The sequence below is a fragment of the Pan paniscus genome, chromosome 5 (genome assembly GCF_029289425.2).
Source record: "Pan paniscus chromosome 5, NHGRI_mPanPan1-v2.0_pri, whole genome shotgun sequence".
Taxonomy (NCBI): Eukaryota; Metazoa; Chordata; class Mammalia; order Primates; family Hominidae; genus Pan; species Pan paniscus.
In genome coordinates this window covers 97,193,107-97,217,374 of record NC_073254.2, presented here as the reverse complement: position 1 = coordinate 97,217,374, position 24,268 = coordinate 97,193,107, and the positions used below count along the sequence as shown (strand labels likewise).

General features: G+C 34.5%; 1 protein-coding gene across 2 annotated transcripts in view; it reads left to right on the top strand.

The window, feature by feature from the left end:
- The window catches only part of LOC129398018 (putative uncharacterized protein CCDC28A-AS1), a 228,352-nt gene extending 205,264 nt beyond the window's left edge, over nucleotides 1-23,088 (top strand). The window contains exon 5 of one of the 2 annotated variants that reach the window (XR_010112445.1): nucleotides 20,972-23,088. The gene's annotated coding sequence lies outside the window, so the exon portion shown is untranslated. The remainder of the gene's footprint in view (nucleotides 1-20,971) is intronic. The other variant, XR_010112446.1, reaches the window with a different exon arrangement.
- The last annotated feature ends 1,180 nt before the right edge of the window (nucleotides 23,089-24,268 follow it).

The window sequence follows — 24,268 nt, the reverse complement described above, 5'->3', positions numbered from 1 at the left end:
TATTGAAAGGACATACCTCAAAATAATAAGACGCATGTATGAAAAACACACAGCCAACATCATATAAATGTGCAAAAGCTGGAAATATTTTCCTTGAAAACCAGTATAAGAGAAGTACGCCCTCTCTCACCACTCCTATTTAACATAGTATTGGAAGTTCTGGCCAGGACAGTCAGGCAAGAGAAATAAATAAAAGTCATCCAAATAAAAGAGGAAGTCAAATTATCCCTGTCTGCAGATGACATGATTTTATATCTAGAAAACCCCATAGCCTCAGCCCAAAAGATTCTTAAGCTGATAAACAACTTCAGCAAAATCTGAGGATACTAAATAAATGTGAATAAAATTACTAGCATTCCTACAGTCAAGGTAAGAGCCAAATGAGGAACATACTCCCATTCACAATTGCCATGAAAATAATAAAATACCTAGGAATACCGCTAACTAGGGAGGTGAAAGAGCCCTGCACGGAGAACTACAAAACACTGCCCAAAGAAATCAGAGACAGCACAAAGAAATGTTAAAATATTTTATGCTTATGGGATAGGAATAATCAATATCATTAAAATGTCATACTGCTTAAAACAGCTTACAGATTCAATGCTACTCCTATTAAGCCACCATGAAATTCTTCACAGAACTAGAAAAAAAAAACTGTTTTAAAATTCATATGGAACCAAAAAAGAGCCCAAATATCCAGAGAAATCCTAAGCAAAAAGAACATGGCTGGAGGCATTGTGCTACCCGACTTCAAACTATACTACAGGGCAAGAGTAACCAAAACAGCATGGTACTCGTACAAAAACAGACACATAGACCAATGGAAAAGAATAGAGAACCCAGACATAAGACTGCATACCAACAAGTATCTGATCTTCATTGAATCTGACAAAAACAAGCAATGGGGAAAGGATTCCCTATTCGATAAATGGTGGTGGGATAACTGGCTAGCCACATGCAGAAGACTGAAACTCACTCGTTTTGTATACCATATACAAAAATTAGCTCAAGATAAATTAAAGAATTAAATGTAAAACCAACCCAAAACTTTAAAAAACCTGGAAGATAACTTAGGCAATAACGTTCTGGACATAGGAACAGACAAAAAATTTATGAAAAGACACCAAAAGCAATTACATAAAAAGCAAAAATTGACAAATGGGATCTAATTAAACTCAAGAGCTTCTGCCCAGCCAACTGTCAATAGAGCAAACAGACAATCTACAAAATGGGAAAAAAAATTTGCAAACTCTTCATCTGACAAAGGTCTAACATCCAGCATCTATAAGGAACTTAAGCAAACTCACAAAAAAATAAAAAATGGGCAAAGGACATGGACAGACACTTCCTAAGAAAACATCTATGTGACCAGTAATCATATGAAAAGATAAAAACTCAACATCACTGATGATCAGAGAAATGCAAACAAAAACCACAATGAGATACCATCTCAAACCAACCTGAGTGGCTATTACTAAATAGTCAAAAAATAACAGATGCCAGTAAGGTTGTGGAGGAACAGATGTACTTATACACTGTTGGTGGGAATGTCTATTAGTTCAACTACTGTGGAAGATAGTGTGGAAATTCCTCAAAGACCAACATACAGAAATACCATTTGACCCAGCAATCTTATTACTGTGTTTATACCCAAAGGAATATATATTTTTATGTTATAAAGACACATGCTGGCCAGGTGAGGTGGCTCATGCCTATAATCCCAGCATTTTGGGAGGCCGAGGTGGGTGAATCACTTGAGATCAGGAGTTCGAGACCAGCCTGATCAACGTGGCAAAACCCTGTCTGTACTAAAAATCCAAAAAAAAAAAAAAAAAAAAAAAAAGCTGGACATTGTGGCACACGCCTGTAATCCCAGCTACTTGGGAGGCTGAGGGAGAATTGCTTGAACCTGGGAGGTGGGGGTTTCAGTGAGCTGAGATAGTGCCACTGCACTCCAGCCTGGGCAACAGAGCGAAACTCCATTTCCAAAAAAAAAAAAAAAAAAAAAAAAAAAGACACATACATATGCTCATTACTGCGCTATTCAGAATATCAAAGACAGAATAGAGTTAACCTAAATGCCCATCAATGACAGACTGGATAAAGAAAATGTGGTAAATATACATCATGGAATACTATGCAGATATAAAAAAAGAATGAGATTAAGTTGTTTGCGGGACATGGATAAAGCTGGAGGCCGTTACCTTCTAACAAACTAATGCAGGAACAGAAAACCAAACACCACATTCTCTCACTTATACATGGGAACTAAATGATGAGAACACAGGGACTTACAGAGGGAAACAAATCACATTGGGACTTATAAGAGGGTAGAGGTTGGGAAGAGGGAGATGATCAGAAAAAAATAAATAATGGGTACTAGACTTAATACCTGGGTGATGAAATAATCTGTACAACAAACCTCCATGATACAAGTTTACCTGTGTAACAAACCAGCACATATACCTCTGAACTTAAAAGTTAAAAACAATATTTTTAAAAGTACACTCAAAAATAAGAAGTGACAGTCACTGCAGATGAAAAGAAACCAAAATAACAATTCTAAAACTATTTTAAAAAACTGTTTTATGAAACTCCTAAAGGATCACACTAACTTTCCAGCAATGGGTCCTAAGCAAAATGAAGTTATTGAAATACCAGATACAGAATTCAAAATACTGATTTTTAAAGAAGCTCAATTAGGATAAAGAACAAACTGAAAATGGTTACAAATAAATCAGAAAATCAATCTAGAACATGAATGACAAATTTACCAGATAAACAGATTTTTAAAACATCAAAAAGAACTTCTGAAAATGAAAAATCTCTTGAAGAAATTACAAAAAATAGATAAAGTCTTCAGCAACAGACTAGATGAAGCAGAAGAAAATAAATCTCAGAACTTGAAGAAAAGTCTTTTGGATTAATCCAGTAAGACAAAAATATTTTTTAAAAATGAATTAAAAATAATGAAAAAGGAGTACAAAATATGGCCAAACATATAAGTCAAGCAAAAAGTTTGGAAAACTTATTTAGGAAAGTAATTAGTAAAAAATTCCCTAGTCTAGCAAAAGACTTAGGTATCCAGATACAAAAGTCACAACAAAACCCAGAAAAATACATTGCAGGAAAGACCTCATCATGAAATACAGTCATCAGACTTTCTAAGGCCAATGTGAAGGAAAAAAATATTAAAATCAGGAGGAGAAAAGCATCTATCACCTATAAAGGTAACTCCATCAGACTAACAGCAAACTTCTCAGCAGAAGCAGTACAAGCCAGCAAAGATTAGGATTCTATTTTCAAAGTGCATAAAGAAAAAAAAATGTCAATCCTGATTTTTGTGTCCTACTAGAATAAGTTTTATAAATGAGGAAATAAAGTCTTTCCCTGACAAGCAGATGCTGAGGGACTTTATCACCACTAGACCAGACCTCCAAGCAATGTTCAGTGAAGTTGTAAACATGGAAACAAAAGACTGATACTCACCATCATAAAATCACACAAAACTATAAAACTCACAAGTATAAAAAACAATTTCACAAGTGAAGAAGAGAAAGAAATCAAACACCAATATGACAGAATTCAAGCAAACTAAAAGACAAAAAGAGAAAAAAAAACAATGAATCTACACAGCAACTAGACAACAATTAACATCATGACAGGAACAAAACACTCAGATTAACCTTGAACATAAATAAATTTAATGCTCCACTTAGAAATAAATTGGTGAAATGGATTAAAAATACAAACCAACTATATGTTACTTATAAAAAACTTCAACTTACTGGTAAAGACAGTTACAGTCCAAAGGCAAATGGGTGGAAAAGGATATTTTATGCAATTGGAAAGAAAAAGCAAGCAGGAGTAGCTACCATTATATCAAATCAAACATACTTTAAATCATCAACAGTTAAAAAAAAAAAAGAAAAAGAAACTCATATCATGGTAAAGGGACCAATTCACAAGAAGATATGAAAATTCCAAATATACATGCACTTAACACTGGAGCACCCAGATTCATGAAACAAATTTTACCAGACCTAAAAGAGACAGACAACAATACAATAATAGTGGAGGACTTCAACACCCCATTGACAACACTAGAAAGATAATTGAAACAGAAAATCAAGAAAGAACAGTAGATTTAAATTGAACTTTAGACCAAATAAACTTAATTTGTAGAGCTTTCTGCCCAAGAACTGCATAATACACATTCTTTTCATCAGTACATGACACATTCTCCAAGATAGACCATATGTTATACTACAAAACAAGTCTCAATTAATGTAAAAAATATAAATTATGCCAAGTATTTTGTCAGACCACAGAGGAATAAAACTAAAAAATAAATTAAAGACAAACTGTTGAAATTATACAAATATAAAAAAAACCAACATACTCCTGAACAATATTTAGGTCAACAACAAAATTAAGACATATTTTGAAAATTTTATTGAAACAAAAAGGGAAACACAACATACAAAAAACTCTGAGATAAAGCACAGCAGTGCAAGAGGGAAGTTTACAGTATTAAATGCCTATATCAAAATATCACAAATTAGCAACCAAACATCTCATTTACCTCAATTAAGAAGTAAAACAAGAACAAACCAAACCCAAAGCTAACAAAAGAAAGGAAATAACAAAGATCAGAGAAGAACTAAATGAAACTGAGAATGAAAAAATCATACAAAGGATCAAAAAAACAAAAAGTTTGCTCTTTTTGTTCTTTGAAAAGATACAAAAAATTGATTGAACAATAGCTATATTAACCAAGATAAGAGAATACTATGCAGCCATAAAAAATGATGAGTTCATGTCCTTTGTAGGGACATGGGTGAAGCTGGAAACCATCATTCTCAGCAAAGTATCGCAAGGACAAAAAACCAAACACTGCATGTTCTCACTCATAGGTCGGAATTGAACAATGAGAACACGTGGACACAGGAAGGGGAACATCACACACCAGGGACTGTTGTGGGGTGGGGGAAGGGGGGAGTGATAGCATTAGGAGATATACCTAATGCTAAATTACGAGTTAATGGGTGCAGCACAGCAACATGGCACATGTACACATATGTAACAAACCTGCACGTTGTGCACATGTACCCTAAAACTTAAAGTATAATAATAATAAAATTTTTAAAAAGACTCAAGCAGATATAATCAAAAATTTAAAAAGAAACATTGCAACTGATATGACAGAAATACAAAAAATTATCAGACTACTATGGAAAACTGTATGTCCACAAACAGGAGGAAATGAGTACATTCCTGGAAACTTCCCAAGATTGAACCAGCAAGAAGTAGAAATCCTGAACATATCAATAACAAGTAGTGAGAATGAATCAATAATATCTCCCTAGTACCCCTAGAAAAAAGTGAAGACCAAATGAATTCACAGCCAAACTCTACCAACTGTGCAAAGAAGAACTAGTACCAATCCTCCTGAAATGCTTTGAAAAAAATCAAGGAAGAAGCTTTCTAACTCACTTTACAAAGCCAGTGTTAACCTGAAATCAAAGCCAGGCAAGAGCACAACAGAAAAGGAAAACTTAAGACTAATATTTCTAATAAACATAGATGAAAAATCCTTAACAAAATATGAGGAAACGGAATCCAACAGCAAATCACAAAGATAATACACTGTGATCAGGTGGGTTTTATTCTAGGGAAACAAGGATGGCTCAAATACACAACTCAATATATGTGATTTATCACATAAACAGAATTAAAAACAGAAACCATATGATCATCTCAATAGATTAAAAAAAGCACCTAATAAAAGTTAGAATCCCTTCATGATGAGAACCTTCAACAAATGAAAACCATCAACAAACTAAGCATCAAAGGCACATTCCTTAAAATAATAAGTCATTCATGGCCAGGTGTGATGGCTCACACCTGTAATCCCAGCACTTTGAGAGGCAGGAGGATCACTTGAGCCAAGGAGTTTTAGATTAGCCTGGGCAACACAGTGAGACCTCATCTCTAGAGAAAATACAAAAATTAGCTGAGTGTGGTGGCATACACCTGTAGTCCCATCTACTCAGGAGGCTGAGGTAGGAGGATCACTTGAGCCTTGGAAGTCAAGGCTATAGAGAGCCATGATTGCACCACTGCACTCCAGCCTGGGCAACAAAGTGAGACCCTGTTTAAAAAAACTTAAAAGCTATTTATAACAAATCCAGAGTAAATATCATTCCTAACAAGAAAAAGCTGAAAGCACTTTTCCTGAGATCTTGAACAAGACAAGGATACCCACTTTCACTATTCCTTAACATAGTACTGGAAGTCCTAGCCAGAGCAATCAAGAATGAGAAAGAAATAAAATGCATCTGAATTGGAAAAAGAGGTAGTAAAATTATTTCTATTTGCTGATGATGTGATCTTACATCTAGAAAACCCTAAAGGTGCCTCCAAATGATTGCTAGATTTAATGAAGCAATTTAGTAAAGTCACAAGCTACAACATAAATATACAAAAATTAGTCGCAGTTCTAAACACCAATAATGATAAAGCTAAGAACCAAATCAAGTAGTGAATCCTATTTACAATCATTAAGACATTCCTAGAAATATATTTAACCAAAGAAGTAAAAGCATTCCATGTTCATGGATTGAAAGAAACAATGTCATTAAAATGACCAAACTGCCCAAAGCAATCTACAGATTCATTGAAATTCCTATGAAAATACCAAATTCACTTTTCATAGAATTAGAAAAAAATCTAAAATTCAAATTTAGATGAAACCAATAAAACAGGCTGAATAGCCAGAGCAATTCTAAGCTGAAATAATAACGACAAGCTGGAGGCGTTACAGTACCTGACTCCAAATTAGACTACAAGGCTATGGTAACCAAAACATCACGCTACTAGCACAAAAATAAATACATTGATCAATGGAACAGAATAGAGAACCAATAGAGCAACATAATTATATCCAACTGATCTTTGACAAAGTTGACAAAAACATAACCTGGGGAAAGAACTCCCTATTCAAGATATGGTGCTTGGAAAACTGGATTGCCATATATAAAAGAATAAAGCTGTAGCCCTCTCCCTCACCATATACAAAGACTTAAACGTAAGACCAAAAACTATAAAAATCCTCCAAAATAAGCTAGGAAAAACTCTTTTGGATATTGGCTTGGGCATATAACTTATGACTAAGGCCTCAAAGGCAAATGTAACAAAAATCACAATAGACAAATGGGACTTAATTCAACTAAAAAGCTTATTCACAGCAAAAGAAATAATCAACAGTTAAAAAAAAAAAGACGTACAGGAAAAGAAAATATTTTCAAAGTATGCATCCAATGAGGTAAATATCCAGAATCTACAAGGAATTCAAACAACTCAACAAGAAGAAAACAAACAATCCCATTAAAAAGTAGGCAAAGGACATGAATAGACATTTTGCAAAAGAAGACATAAAAATGGCCAAGAAGCATATGAAAAAATGCTCATCATCACTAATCATTACAGAAATGCAAATTAAAACCACGATGAGATGCCATCTTATACCAGTCAGAATGGGTGTTATTAAAAAGCCAAAAAATAACAGATGTTGGTGAAGATGCAGAGAAAAGGAATGGTTATACAATTTTTGGTGAGAATGTAAATTTTTACAATCTCTACATAAAACGCTAGAAGATTTCTCTAAGAACTAAAAATAGTACTACTATTTCATCCAGTAATCCCACTACTGGGTATCTACCTAAGGAAAAGAAATCATCATTTTGAAAAGATACATGTACAGCACTACTCACAATAGCAGAGATATGGTATCAAGTTTACATCAGTGGATGATTGAATAAAGAAATGTAACATATATAAATAGAGCTTACCATGAATGAAGCTTGCAGAAATGGGAACTGCTCTGGGTGAGTCAGTGAGTGAGTGGCAAATGAATGTGAGGGCCTAGGAGTTTACTGTACACTGTTATAGAATTTATAAGCACTATAAACTTAGTCTACACTAAATTAAAAAATAAAATACCATCAATATTCAATTAATCTTAGCTTACTGTTAACTTTTTTACTTTCTAAACTTAATTTTTTTAAATTATTTATATATATATATATTTTTTGAGGCGGAGTCTCGCTCTGTCACCCAGGCTGGAGTGCAGTGGCGCGATCTCGGCTCACTGCAAGTTCCATCTCCCGGGTTCACCCCATTCTCCTGCCTCAGCCTCCTGCGTAGCTGGGACTACAGGCGCCTGCCACTGTGCCCGGCTAATTTTGTGTATTTTTAGTAGAGACGGGGTTTCACCATGTTAGCCAGGATGGTCTCGATCTCCTGACCTTCTGATCCGCCCGCCTCGGCCTCCCTATAAACTTAATTTTTTAACTTTTTGACTCTTTATAATTCAGTAATTCATAACTCTTTGTAGTAATACTTAAACATAAACATTGTACAGCTATACAAAAATATTATCTTTCCTTATGTCATTATTTAACCTTTTTTCTATTTTTACATTGTTTCTTTATTTTTCTTTCACTTTTTAAATGTCTTTGTTAAAAGCTAAGACACAAACCCAATCATTAGCCTACACCACACAGGTTAAGAATCATCAATATTACTGCCTTCCACCTCCACATCTTGTCTCACTGGAAGGTCTCTGACCTGCTTGGAGCAGTCATCTCCTATGATAACAATACCTTCTTTTGGGATACCTCCTGAAGGACCTGCCTGAAGCTTTTTTACATTTTACCTTTTTTAACAAGCAGAAAGAGTAAACTCTAAAATGACAAAATGTGTAGTATAGTAAATACATAAGCCTGTAACATGGTAATTTATTATCATTATCAAGTATTATGTACGTTACATAATTGTATTGCTATACTTTTATACAACTGATAGCTGAGAGGGTTTGTTTACATCAGAATCCCACAAACATGTGAGTAATGCATTGTTATGATGTTAGGAAGGCTATGATGTAGATAAGTAATAGTAATGTTTTAGTTCTGTTATGTCACAACTTATAGAATGATTTTCAGAGATGTGGCTCAATGTTGACCAAAAGATTGTTAAGTGGCATATGACTGTATCAGTGTTGAACATAAAAATTAAATTCAATACAATTTAAAATTACTCCAAAAAATGAAATAGTTATATACTTTAAAAATGCCTGATATCCATAGACTGACAATTATAAAATACAGATGGAAAAATTAAAGTAGGCCTACATAAATAGAAAGGCATATATTTATGAATTAGAAGAGTCAACATAGTAAAGATATTAATTATCCCTAAATTGATCTATAATTTTAATGCAATGTTATCAAAATTTCAGTAGCGATGTTTTTCAGATATAGACAAGCTAATTCTAAAACTTACATGAAAGATGAAGAAAGTAGACTAGCTAAATATAATATTGAAAAAGAAGACTAAAGTTTAAGGAATTATATTCCCCAATTTTAAAACTATATAACCACCCTAACTAAGTCAGTGTGGTGTTGGAGGAGGGACAGACATGTAAATCAATGGAGCAGAATAGAAAATGTATAAATTGACCCACAAATATATAGCAAAAGCAATTCGATGAAGAGTAGCCTTTTCAATACATTATTTGAAACAGTATGAATCTAACCCAAACTTCATGTCACACATAAATTTACTTAAAATGGATAATAGATACAAATTTAAAACATTGAACTATAAATCTTTTAGGAGAAAATCTTTGTAACAAAAGGCTAGTTTCAGTGTTCTTAAACATGACACCAAAAAGGTGATCCAGAAAAAAAGGATAAATTGAAACTTCATCAAAATTAGCATTTTTCCGTCAAACACCTAGTGAAGAGGATAAAAAGTTAAGCCACAGACTGGGAGATAACATTTGCAAAGCACAGAAGAAGTTAGTCAAATCCCTTCTACAATATATAGAGAAAGATGTTTCACCAAAAAGCATATGCAGATGTCAACTAAATATATAAAAAATGTTCACATCATAAGCCAGATTAGAGAACAAATTAGAGTCATAATGAGATACCTATACCACACACAGCAATGAGAATGACTAAAATAAAAAAAAAGAATACTGATAATATCAAGTGCTAGCAATGATGCAGAGCTACTAGAACTCTCTGACTTTGCTGGTAGGAATGTAAAACGGTATAGCCACCTTGAAGAGGTATTTGTCACCTCTTTGTCCATTTCTTATGAAGTTAAACATTCACTTACTGTATGATCTAGTGATCACTTCTGTGTATATATTTATACTCAAGAAATAAAAATTTGTGTCTATTCAAAAACCTGTGCATAACAGTTCAGAGCGGCTTTATTTGTAATAGATAAAACTGAAAACAAGTAAAATGTTATTGAATAGGCAAATGTATGAACAAGCTGTGGTACATACATACATACACACTATGAAATATTACCTAGCTATATAAAGAAATAAATTATATTTATACAGGCACCCACCAAGTAGGATGGATTGAAAGGGTATAATGCTGAATGAAAATAAAAGCCCATCTCAAAGGGTTACATATTATACGATTTCATTTATACAACACTGCCAAAATGACAAAACTGTATTGATGGAGAATAAGTATCTAGGGTTTAGGGATAGGGTAGAGTCTGACTATGAAGAGGAAGCAAGAGGGAGTTTCTTTCCGGCAATGTAGCATATTTGTGTAATGTTTGCAGTGGTTGTTAAACCAATCTATACATGTGATAAAATTTTGTCACACTATACCCTAAAAAGAAGAATACAAATGTGTGTAAAATTTGGAATACAAGTGTGTGTAAAATTTGGTAAAATCTGAAAAAAATTATAGTTTAACTAATAATATTTATACCAATATCAATTTTCTAGCTTTAAAAAATGTACTATGACTATATAATATGTTGTTATTGGGGAAAAAGTTGAGTGAAGGTTACATGAAAACTACTATTTTTGCAACTTCTTGTGAGTTTTATCTCCAAATAAAAAATTAAAAACAAAAATGGAGCACCCACTATGACCAAGACTAGGTCTCTTTTGCTAGAGATATAGGGGTATCTTTGCCCCCAAGTAGCTCACATTAAAGCAATACTGGGCCTTTAACTGAAATGGAAAACATAAGAGGCAAGCTAGAAAGTGAAATTTTGGCGATGTCTGCAGAAATCTAAGTGCCAAGTACAAGAGAAGATTGTATATAATCGTAGTTCAGAAGAAAGGACAACTATGTATATTTGAGAGTCATCAACATAGGGTGAGATTATCAGCATAGAGTGGGGATATGTTAATAAAAGAGGACCTAGAAAGGCACTCTAATAATTGCTAGACATGTTCTCTGTGAGCTGCACAACTACACTAGCTTGAGGTGGTGCCTTCTCTCACTCCATAAACATATTGGTACTTTGATGGAGGTCACAAACACAAATGCTAAAAAATAACATAAATACATAATTTGAGCCTGGTATAAACAAGATAGAAATTCAGAAGGGTCACTGGAAAATGGGAAGAAGCATTTAAACACTTGTTTAAAGTCATTAAAATTCAAGCATTGCACAAACACTTTTTTGTTAGCCAAACAAAACAAGATTGCAGCCAGATTCTGCTAAGAGCAGCTGGTTTGCAACCTGTGTTTGGGTAAATTAATTGACTTGTTTTCTAATCTCTTATTAAACAACGGCACATCAATGGCTTAATATGTTACCTTTTTAAGGTATATACATTTTGGAAAAGAATTTCGTAAGATGAATATTTTTACCCCATGGAAATTTCACAGAAACACCGTAAGGTATTGTAGGAGATTTATTTAAGCAATGCCTTCTAAATTACACTACAAAAAACAAGTCATGTGAAAAACTGACCATTGTTTAAAAGGTATGTCTCACAAGAAAGAGACCACAAAACAACTAGAAAACAAAGTTAAAAAATGGCAGGATTAAATCCTTACTTATCAAAAATAGCATTGAATGTAAATAGATTCACCAATCAAAACGTATAGAGTGTCTGGATGAATAAAAAAGCAAGAACCATTGATCTGTTGCCTGTAAGAAATGCACTTCACCTATAAAGACACACATAGACTGAAAATAAAGGGATGGAAAAACACAGTTCATGCCAATGGAAACCAAAAAAGAGCAGGAGTTGCTATACTTAGACAAAATAGATTTCAAGACAAAAACATTAGGAAGAGACAAAGAAGGTAACTATATAATGATAAGGAGGTTAATTCAGCAAGGGGACACAACAATTTTAAACATATATGCACCCAACACTGGAGCACTCAGATATGTAAAGCAAATATTATTAGAGCTAAATGGAGAGATAAGCTCCAATAAAATAATAGATGGAGACTTCATCACCCCACTTTCAGCACTGGACAGATCTTTCAGAAAGAAAATTAACAAAGAAACACCCAACTTAATCTGCACTATAGAACAAATGGATCTAGTACATATTTAGAGAACATTTCATCAAAGATCTGTGAAATACACATTCTTTTCCTCAGCACATGGATTATTCTCAAGGATAGATCTTACATTAGGTCACAAAACAAGTCTGAAAGCATTCAAAAAAGTTGAAATAAAATCAAGCATCATGGTGTTGTAGACATGAAGTCCTTGCCCATGCCTATGTCCTGAATGGTAATGCCTAGGTTTTCTTCTAGGGTTTTTATGGTTTTCAGTCTAATGTTTAAGTCTTTAATCCACTTGAATTAATTTTTGTATAAGGTGTAAGGAAGGGATCCAGTTTCAGCTTTCTACATATGGCTAGCCAATTTTCCCAGCACCATTTATTAAATAGGGAATCCTTTCCCCATTGCTTGTTTTTCTCAGGTTTGTCAAAGATCAGATAGTTGTACATATGCGGCGTTATTTCTGAGGGCTCTGTTCTGTTCCATTGCTCTATATCTCTGTTTTGGTACCAGTACCATGCTGTTTTGGTTACCGTAGCCTTGTAGTATAGTTTGAAGTCAGGTAGCGTGATGCCTCCAGCTTTGTTCTTTTGGCTTAGGATTGACTTGGTGATGCGGGCTCTTTTTTGGTCCCATATGAACTTTAAAGTAGTTTTTTCCAATTCTGTGAAGAAAGTCATTGGTAGCTTGATGGGGATGGCATTGAATCTATAAATTACCTTGGGCAGTATGGCCATTTTCACGATATTGATTCTTCCTACCCATGAGCATGGAATGTTCTTCCATTTCTTTGTATCTTCTTTTATTTCATTGAGCAGTGGTTTGTAGTTCTCCTTGAAGAGGTCCTTCACATCCCTTGTAAGTTGGATTCCTAGGTATTTTATTCTCTTTGAAGCAATAGTGAATGGGAGTTCCCTCATGATTTGGCTGTCTGTTTGTCTGTTGTTGGTGTATAAGAATGCTTGTGATTTTTGTACATTGATTTTTTATCCTGAGATTTTGCTGAAGTTGCTTATCTGCTTAAGGAGATTTTGGGCTGAGACAGTGGGGTTTTCTAGATATACAATCATGTCATCTGCAAACAGGGACAATTTGACTTCCTCTTTTCCTAATTGAATGCCCTTTATTTCCTTCTCCTGCCTAATTGCCCTGGCCAGAACTTCCAACACTATGTTGAATAGGAGTGGTGAGAGAGGGCATCCCTGTCTTGTGCCAGTTTTCAAAGGGAATGCTTCCAGTTTTTGCCCATTCAGTATGCTGTTGGCTGTGGATTTGTCATAGATAGCTCTTATTATTTTGAAATACGTCCCATCAATACCTAATTTATTGAGAGTTTTTAGCATGAAGGGTTGTTGAATTTTGTCAAAGGCATTTTCTGAATCTGTTGAGATAACCATGTGGTTTTTGTCTTTGGTTCTGTTTATATGCTGGATTACATTTATTGATTTGCGTATATTGAACCAGTTGTGCATCCCAGGGATGAAGCCCACTTGATCATGGTGGATAAATGGGATCTAATTAAACTAAAGAGCTTCTGCACAGCAAAAGAAACGACTATCAGAGTGAACAGGCGACCTACAAAATGGGAGAAAACTTTTGCAACCTACTCATCTGACAAAGGGCTAATATCCAGAATCTACAATGAACTCAAACAAATTTACAAGAAAAAAACAAACAACCCCATCAAAAAGTGGGTGAAGGACATGAACAGACACTTCTCAAAAGAAGACATTTATGCAGCCAAAAGACACATGAAAAAATGCTCATCATCACTGGCCATCAGAGAAATGCAAATCAAAACCACAATGAGATACCATCTCACACCAGTTAGAACGGCAATCATTAAAAAGTCAGGAAACAACAGGTGCTGGAGAGGATGTGGAGAAATAGGAACACTTTTACACTGTTGGTGGGACTGTAAACTAGTTCAACCATTGTGGAAGACAGTGTGGCGATTCCTCAGGGATCTAGAACTGGAAATACCATTTGACTCAGCCATCCCATTACTGGGTACATACCCAAAGGACTATAAATCATGCTGCTATAAAGACACATGCACACATATGTTTATTGAGGCACTATTCACAATAGCAAAGACTTGGAACCAACCCAAATGTCCATCAATGATAGACTGGATTAAGAAAATGTGGCACATATACACCATGGAATATTATGCAGCCATAAAAAAATGATGAGTTCATGTCCTTTGTAGGGACATGGATGAAATTGGAAGTCATCATTCTCAGTAAACTATCACAAGAACAAAAAACCAAACACTCCATATTCTCACTCATAGATGGGAATTGAACAATGAGAACACATGGACACAGGAAGGGGAACATCACACTCTGGGTACTGTTGCGGGGTGGGGGGAGGGGGGAGGGATAGCTTTAAGAGATATACCTAATGCTAAATGACGAGTTAATGGGTGCAGCACACCAGCATGGCACATGTATACATATGTAACTAACCTGCACATTGTGCACATGTACCCTAAAACTCAAAGTATAATAATAATAAAAAATAAAAAAATAAAATAAAATAAAATCAAGCATCTTTTCTGACCACAACAAGGTAAAATTAGAAATCGATGACAATAGAAATTTGGAAACCACAAAGATACATTGAGATTAAACAACATGCTGCTGAATGACCAGTGATTCAATGAAGCAATTAAGAAGGAAATTGAAAATTTCTTGAAACAAATGATAATGGAAACACAACATACTAAAACCTATGGGATACAAGAAAAGCTGTACTAAGAGGAAATTTTATAGCTATTAAGTGCTTACATTTAAAAAGCAGAAAAACTTCAAATATATCACCTGGTGATGCATCTAAAGGAACTAGAAAAGCAAGAGCCAATCAAACCCAAAATTAGTAGAAGAAAAAAATAAAGATTAGAGCAGAAATAAATAAAATTAAAATTAAAAAATACAAAAGATCAATGAAATAAAAAGCTGGTTTTATTAAAACATTTAACAAATTTGGCAAACCTTTAGCAAGACTGACTAAGAAAAAAGAAAGAAGACCAAAATAAATAAAATCAGAGATGAAAGAAACATTACAATTGATACTTCAGAAATTCAAAGGATCATTAGAGGCTATGATGAGCAACTATATGCCAGTAAATTGGAAAATCTAAAATAAATGGACAAATTCAACCTACCAAGATTGAACCATGATGAAATCCAAAACCTGAACAGACCGGCAACAAGTAATGGGATCAAAGCCATAATAAAAAGTTTCCCAGTAAAGAAAAGCCCAGAACCCATTGTCTTTGTTGCTCAATTCTACCAAACATTTAAAGAAGTAAAACCAATACTACTTGAACTATTCTTAAAAGTTGAGGTGGCGGGAATACTTCCAAACTCGTTATATGAGCCAGTATTACTCTAATACCAATACCAGACAAAGACACATCAAAAAAAGAAAACTACTGGTAAATAACTCTGATGTGTATTGATGTAAAAATACTCAACACAATACTAGCAAATCAAATTCAACAATACATTAGAAAGATTATTCATCATGACCAAGTAGGGTTTATCCCAGGATGCAAGCATGGTTTAACATATGCAAATCAATCAATGTGATACATCATATCAACAGAATGAAGGACAAAACCCATATGATCATTTCAACTGATGCCTATAAAGCAATTGATAAAGTTTAACATTCCTTCATGATAAAAAAATATAAAAACTGGTTATAGAAGAATAACAACATAATAAAAGCCACATGACCAACCCACACCCTAATTTCATGCAGAATGGAGAAAAACTGAAAGCCTTTTCTCCGAGACCTGGAACATGATGAGGATGCTCACTGTGACCACTGTTATTCAACGTAATCCTGGAAGTCCTAGCTGGAGCAATCAGACAAGAGAAAGAAATAAAGGCATCAAAATTGGAAAGGAAGAAATCAAATAATCCATGTTTGTAGATGATATGATCTTATATTCAGGAAAACCTAAAGACTCCACAAGAAAACCATTAGAAACTATCGCCATTTTTATGTGTGATCAACAAGTTCATTAAAATTGCCAGACACAAAATCAACATACAAAATTCAGTAGCATTCCAATATGCCAACAGTGAACAATCTGAAAAAATGTCAAAAAAGTAATCCCATTTACAATAGCCAATAATTAAATACCTAGGAATTAACTTAACCAAAGAAGTGTAAGATCTCTGTAGTGAAAATTATAAAACATTGATGAAAGAAGCTGAAGAAGATACCAAAAAGTGAAAAAAAATTTCATGTTTATGGATTGGAAAAAAACAATATTTTAAATTGTTAAATTTTACCGTATGGATATGGTAAAATGTCCATACTACTCAAAGTAATCTACAGGTTCAATGCAATCTCTATCAAAATACTAATGACATTCCTTGCAGGAATAGAGAAAAATCTTAAAATTAATAGGCCACTACAAACGACCCAGAACAGCAAAAGCTATCCAAAACAAACAAACAAACAAACAAAAAAAAACAAAAAAAACTAAAGGAATCACAATATCTGATTTCAAAGTATTCTGCAGAGCTATAGTAACAAAACAGCATGGTATTGGCAAAAAAACGAAAAACAAAAAACAAACAAAAAAAACAATCAACCAACCAACCAACCAAACAAACAAAAAACCCCACACATATAGACCAATGAGAACTCAGAAACAAATCCACACACCTACAGTGAACTCATTTTTGACGAAGTTACCAAGAGCATACACTGAGAAAAAGATAATCTCTTCAATAAATGGTGCTGAGAAAACTGAATATCTATATGCAAAAGAATGAAACTAGATTCCTATCTCTTGCCATTCACAAAAATCAAAACAAAATGGATTAAAAACTTAAATTTAAGACCTCAAACAGTGAAATTACTGCAAGAAAACACTGGGGAAAATCTCCAGGGAATTAGTCTGAGCAAAAAATTTCTTGAGGAATACCCCACAAGTGCAAGCAACCAAAGCAAAAATGCACAATTGGGATCACAGCAAGTTAAAAAGTTAACAGCTTATCTGTGCACTTTGTCAGTTGTTTTGGATATAAAATCATTGGCTTATACATTTTTTTTTCTTGAATACATTAAACATTTTTCTCAATTTTCTTCTTTCTTAAAGCGTGGCTCTGGAAATTGTCATAATAATTTAATATACTTTCCCATATAAGTCAAATGCTATATTTTCTAGGTGCACAGCAAATAAGACATGAAGAAAGTGAAGAAAAACACCCACAAAGTAGGAGAAAATACTTGCAAACTATCCATACGTCGGACAAGAGATTAAAAATCAGAATATATAAGGGGCTCACACAATTCCATAGGAAAAAAATCTAATAATCTGATTTGAAAATGGGCAAAAGATATTAATAGATATTTCTCAAAATAAGACATAAAAATGGCAAGCAAGTATATGAAAAGATGCTCTACATCATTGTTCATCAGAGAACTACAAATCAAAACTACAATGAGATATCATCTCACCTTAGTTAAAATGGCTTATATCCAAAAGACAGGCAATAACAAATGATGGTGAGGATGTGGAGGAAAGGGAAGCCTTGTACAATGTTCGTGGGAAGGTAAATTAGTATAGTCACTATGAAAAACAGTTTAGAGGTTCTTGAAAAAAGTAAAATTAAAGTTACCACATGACCCAGCCATCCCACTGCTGAGTATATACTGAAAAGAAAGGAAATCAATATATCAAAGAGATATCTGCACTACTATGTTTGTTGTAGCATTGTTCAAAATGGCCAAGATTTGGAAGCAACTTAAGTGTCCATCTACAGATGAGTGAATAAATAAACTGTAGTACATGTTGACAATGGAGTACTATTGTGCTATAAAAAGGAATGAGAGCCTGTCATTTGCATCAGTCTGAATGGAAATGGAGATCATTATGTTACGTGAAATAAGCCAGGCAAATAAAGACAGATATCACATGTTCTCTTATTTGTGGGTTCTAAAATCAAAACAATCGAACTTATGGACATAGAGAATAGAATGATGGTTACCAGAGGCTTGGAAGGGTAGGGGGGATGCTTGGTGGAGGTGGGGATGGTTAATGGGTACAAAAAATTAAAAAGAATGAATAAGACCTACTATTTGATAGCACAAATGTGACCATAGTCAATATGTACACTTTGAAATAAATAAAATAATATAATTGAATTGTTTGTAACACAAAGAATAAATGCTTGAAAGGATGAATATCCCATTGTCTATGATATGATTATTATGCATTGCATGTCTGTATCAAAACATCTAATGTACCCCATAAATATATACAACTACTATGTACCCACAAAGATAGAAATTAAACAGATATGTTACTCTAACACAAAGTGAAAGTGACCTTTGGAAATTCTCTGTTTATTCAATCAAAACAATTTATCCTGCCCTTGTTGATTGATTTATGAGAAATGCTATGTAAATAAAAGCATACCTTCTTATTTGTACTTGTTAGTTTTTAATATAAAAAGTTTCACTCAGCAAATTAATCAACTAGCAAGGATTTTGAGATACATAACATGGACCAATCATTTTTATAATTATGATTGGAATCAGACACTTCACATCTTGTGCTAATATAACGATTCAGGTGACATAGTAATTTGAAATAAATTATTTATGCAAAGCGTCATCCCAACATTGATAACAAACAGAGGTTAGGAAGAAATTACTTTAAGGATATCAGATTGCAACAAGTGTCTAAGGAGCAACACATAATGTTTACTATGTTAAGAAATTTGGAAGCTATGTGAGGCTACAGAACGTAAGTGTTACTAATCGATAAATTCCTTACTCTGGTTTACAAGGTACTATATGATTTGGTCCATGTCTACACCTCCAAGTTTATCTACTATTTTCTAGCTATATGGTTTTGTTTTTCATTTATTTAATATGCCATACCTGTTGTAGCTTTTGTCTCTACATTAACTTTTCCCTTTGCCTAGGAAGCTCTTCCTCAAGGTATTTGAACTCCTAATTTTTTCTTGTGATTTGGATTATTGTCTAATTCCTAGAGACTTTCCAGAAAAATTAATCTTAAACAGTTACCTAGTGACTTTCTATAATATAGCTTCAATTATCTGCAGGTACCAGTTGCTGGCTGATTTTTGTTGTTGTTGTTGTTCATTTGTAGTCTCTCTTGCATCTGCACCCATCTATAAGCTTCATAAGAGCTGACAAATAACACAGGCTTCCTGTAGTGGGTTGAATTTGGCTCTGAAAAAAAATATGCTCATATCCTAATATCAATAACCTGTGAATATTACCGGATATAGCAAAGGATGTGATAAAGTAAAAGATCTTGAGAGAAGCAGCTTATCCTAGACAATCATCTGTGTGAATGGGGCAGAAGGAGTTTTGAGACATACAATGAGGGATGCCAAGGCATATCAGCAGTCACCAGAATCTAGGACAGGCAAGGAAGGATTCTCCCCAAAATCTCCAGAGTGGCCATGGACCTGCTGGAAGCTTTATTTCAGACTTATGACCATTAGTTATTATATTGGACAGTGAAAATATGAAATAATTTCATTATTATTGAAAATTTTGTAAAAAATGGTGCAGAGCCGTAAGGACTCCCAGGTCATAGCACCTAGGTGGAATGTCTCCTTTTACCATAGCCTGGTCCCTTTTGAGGCCTTTCTTGCTTTAGGTATCACTGAAAGCTGACAGTCTTTCAAATCACTGAGGAAATGAATTAGGACCAAGTTTCCCAAGAATATGCTGCCTCCAGAAATCAGCATCTTATGAGGTCCTGTGTTTCTTACTTGTGGGATATGCAAAATTTGATTATTCGTCCTATACATTCGATTGGGTGTACCAATATGACCTGGATTTCTGGAGCCACAAAACTTCACCTACATGGCACATTCTTGAATCTTTATAGAGTTTATCTCCCACCCTCTAGGGCCTGTGTATCTTACTTCGCCCTCCTTGTGAGTTGCCACTTCCTGTTCATCCTCCTATCAACGTGATATAAACACCAAAATAGACCAAAGTAATTATCTGGTGAATGTCCAGAGGGTGTTTACCTTCAGAAAATTAACAGCTTTGAGACTAAATCATAAGTATATACTGTTGTTCATCTCATGTGGCGCTATTTGTTATGCTCCTTTAAATATGATACGGAAAATAAGCTGTTAGCCAGGTCAATAGCTACATGTGCCATAAGCTAAATTAATCTGCTCTAGCAAAGATACCGTATTTGGCATAATAGCTGTAATTAGAGCTACTACTAAGTAAAGTTTATATGAGGCCACTGTGATCCATATAATCTATTTTTTTTAGGGGCTAGAGCACTGAATTATATGGGAATCTGGTGGGGACAATCACACCTGTTGCTATGGATGAAATGTGTCCCGCAACATCAATGTGTTGGAAAGTTAATCCCCAATGCAACAGTGTTTAGAGGTGAGACCTTTAAAGAGTCGATTAGGTTATAAGGGCTCTGATGTCATGAGTGGATTAATACCATTATCACTGGAGTGGGTTAGTTATCTCAGGTATGGGTTTGTTATCAAAATAATGCATTTGCTATAAAAACTAGTTAGGCCCCCTCTAGCTCTCATTTGCTCTCTTGTCTTTCTGTCTTCTGCTAGGATGACCCAGCAAGAAGGTTCTCATCAGTGGCTGACCAGATGCCAGAAACATGCCATTGGAGTGCCCAGCCTTCAGAACAGTGAGCCAAACCAATTTCTGTTCATTATAAATTACCCAGTCTCAGTTATGCAGTTATAGCAGCACAAAGCAGGCAAGACACCAGTTATCTTTTAATATTTTAAAGTGACACTAATCAATTTTTTCAAATATATAATATTGTTTCTTATTTTTTTTTCTGGGGAAATGAATAGTTTAAGAAGTTTCCAATGGGCCTTCCCCACTATAATACCTCTTATCACACAAACTAACAAATCAATGTTGGGATTCTGCCAACTACCAAGTCTCTTTATTCAGGTTATATTTAGAAATCAGGAACATGCCCACTGGACAGTTCATAGATCCATTAGATCCATAGTGAACCAGACATGTTCCAGAACTTCATTAATAATGTCACTCTAACAAGAGGAAAATGGTGGTGCTTTGGGTCCACAGATATCAATGCCAATTCAGATCCATATCCAATAATCCCCAAAAGGTGTGGCTACGTCCTTTCCTTCAAATGTCCTTATTTACTACATAATTGTCAGTTATTTTCAGAAAGAATAGGAGGAATTACTTTTTAATATACTTGTGGTGTTGCCTCATCCTTTCTCACGCCACTGATTCTGGATCTGAGAACTGCACTCAGGTCTTAGGACTGGGAAAGGGAAAACAATATTTTATTAGTGTAGTTGCATTCAGTCTCCTAATTATCCATTCTTTATTTATTTTAATTATGTAAATTTAGAAACATATTTGATGGTTTCCTAAGTTGTCTTTGAAAATATTGTGTTATATTAATCATATGTATAATCATATCACTAGTCATATATCATGCATATATATAATCATATATATAACATCTCTGAGGTGCACGCCTCCTCTGCCTGCCACTTCAGCTTTGGTTCCCAGGGTGGTAAATGTGTCCTTCTTGCTTTGACAGTTAAGAGCCACTGTCTGGCTTCTTTTTATTTCAGGATACTCTCATACCTGTTTCTTTCAGGGAGGCCAGTCCTGTCACAGTATTCCCTGGCCTATAGAGGAGAACCATACTGAGTTCAGAAATGACAGTGCCTTTTTCACCAGTGTAATGCGTGTTGCTTTAGTGAATTAGCTGTGCTTCTAATCTTTCTTGGAATATAGTTTACTGATGGTTATTCTGATCTTACATAGTATGCCACTGTAGCATGCACATTTAATGCCTTCGTCTTCTATCTGTCACACAATTCTGGCACTTCTGCTACATTTATATGGGCCATTACTTTTTCAAACTTCCCTAGTGCCTTTCTGCTAATATATCAGTGTTTCCTGGTGTCCTTGCCAGTGTGTTAAATTACATATCATGAGAGAGTGCTCCATATTGATAAAGTATCTCATATCCAACTCTAAGTTCTATGCTCCTTTTTACATCACCTTCAGGATCCAGTTTCATTCATGTTCGCCTGGCTCCCATGGTACCTATTAGACAGCTGCTACAATTCCTTTACATATAGTCTCTTTCTTCCCTTAACTAGTTCAGCACTTGTCTCATTGGAATGTGCTGGTATTTAACCCTTATTATTGGAATATTTGCCTGGAAGGGAAAAAGGATAGTTCCTTAGTGTGTGGGGGTCTTAGACGGAAGCATTGTCTTTTAAAGGACCTAAGTCATTTGAAATTTCTGTATTATCTCCAAGCAATGCTTTCTTTAAAATAATACCACTGTCTTGTATCAAAGGAATTAGAAGATGCTTCCACCAAAAAAGAGCATTTGGGGGGAAAATAGAACTTCAAGGTTTTCATCTACGTCTAATCAATTATCTTCATTCCAAATCTAAGAGGAATATTTCTTTCTTGTTAGTATCTTGACATTGGCTTACGAAACCTGCTGAGGCTGAGAATCCAACTATCTCTGAAGCTCCACTAGTTGTATTATTAACTTTTGAATTTAGTCCTCTAGTGACTGCCCACCAGTGGCAGATGATTAGAGTCTCCTTAGATTCTGCCAAGAATCCTTCTGGCTTTCACATTTTACCTTGGAATGATAACTAATTAATCACCTGAGCTCATCATTATCAACGCTTAAATTAAAATAAAATGATTCTCAATAAAGTCTATTTACTTTGTAGTCCTTATACTTACTATTTTCTATATGACATTAAGTTCCAGAAGTAATTACATAGCCAGTGTGTCTTCTTCTACCAGTACTGCACTTGAGTTCTGAGTTCACTACTTGCAACAGTTTTATCAACTGTGAAATGTGAAGTCTACTCATCCTCCATTTACCACCAGCAATGCAGCCCTCATTGCTAGATGGCCTGAACATTTTGATCCAGCTTTGGAATATTATTCTACAGTTTGTTTTCTAGGACCCCTTCTAGTAACAACAGAATCATATGAAGTTCCCTAGACATAGTCTCTAAGATGGAGAGTTTTATGCAGAGAGGATTTATTGGGGAATGCTCTTGGTAGATGTTATCTGTGATGAACCAAAAAAAGCAGGATTGAGCAGAAAGAGAAGTCAACCCATAACACAGTTTCAATAAAGCTTTAGAACTGGAATGGCTCTTCAGTGTTTTTCTGACATGAAATATAGTGTCTAGGCCTTTATATCATTGCATGATCCAGTGACGGAGTATGGTGTCTCCCTAGTAGGAGAATACTTTTAGAATAGAGTTCTCTGTGGCCAAGGGCAATTTCAAGGGAGGAAGTCACCTCTGAGCTATCAGTCTCAGACATCCTCAGTAGCTGGGGTATACAAGGTTTACCAGAGCGTCAATTATCTATTATAGCATACACACGGAAAAATTTACAAGTGTATGTGTACACCTATATTTGATAAATTATTATATAGAAAGCATACACATATAGCCACTATACATTTCAAGAAATGTAACACCTTTAAACTGCAGAAACCTTTACAGGGCCTACTTAGTTATTAACCCCATTTCCACAATAAAAATAAATTACCTAACTTTTAGCACCATAGCTTAGTTTAGCTTGTTTTCAAACTTTGCATAAATTGAATCAAAGCAGTGGGATTTTCGTGTCTAACATTCTTCTTTCAATATTATGATTTGGGAATTCACCGGAGTGATTATATACATCAGTTTTTCATTAAATATATTTTTGTATGAATATATTACAATGTGTTATTCTAAGTTTGATTGACGTTTTAGTTGTTTCTAATTTTTTACTGTTATCAATAATGCAGCAATAACATGTTTACACCTATATTTTGGTGAAAATAGATATGTAATTCTGTTGTAGTTATACAA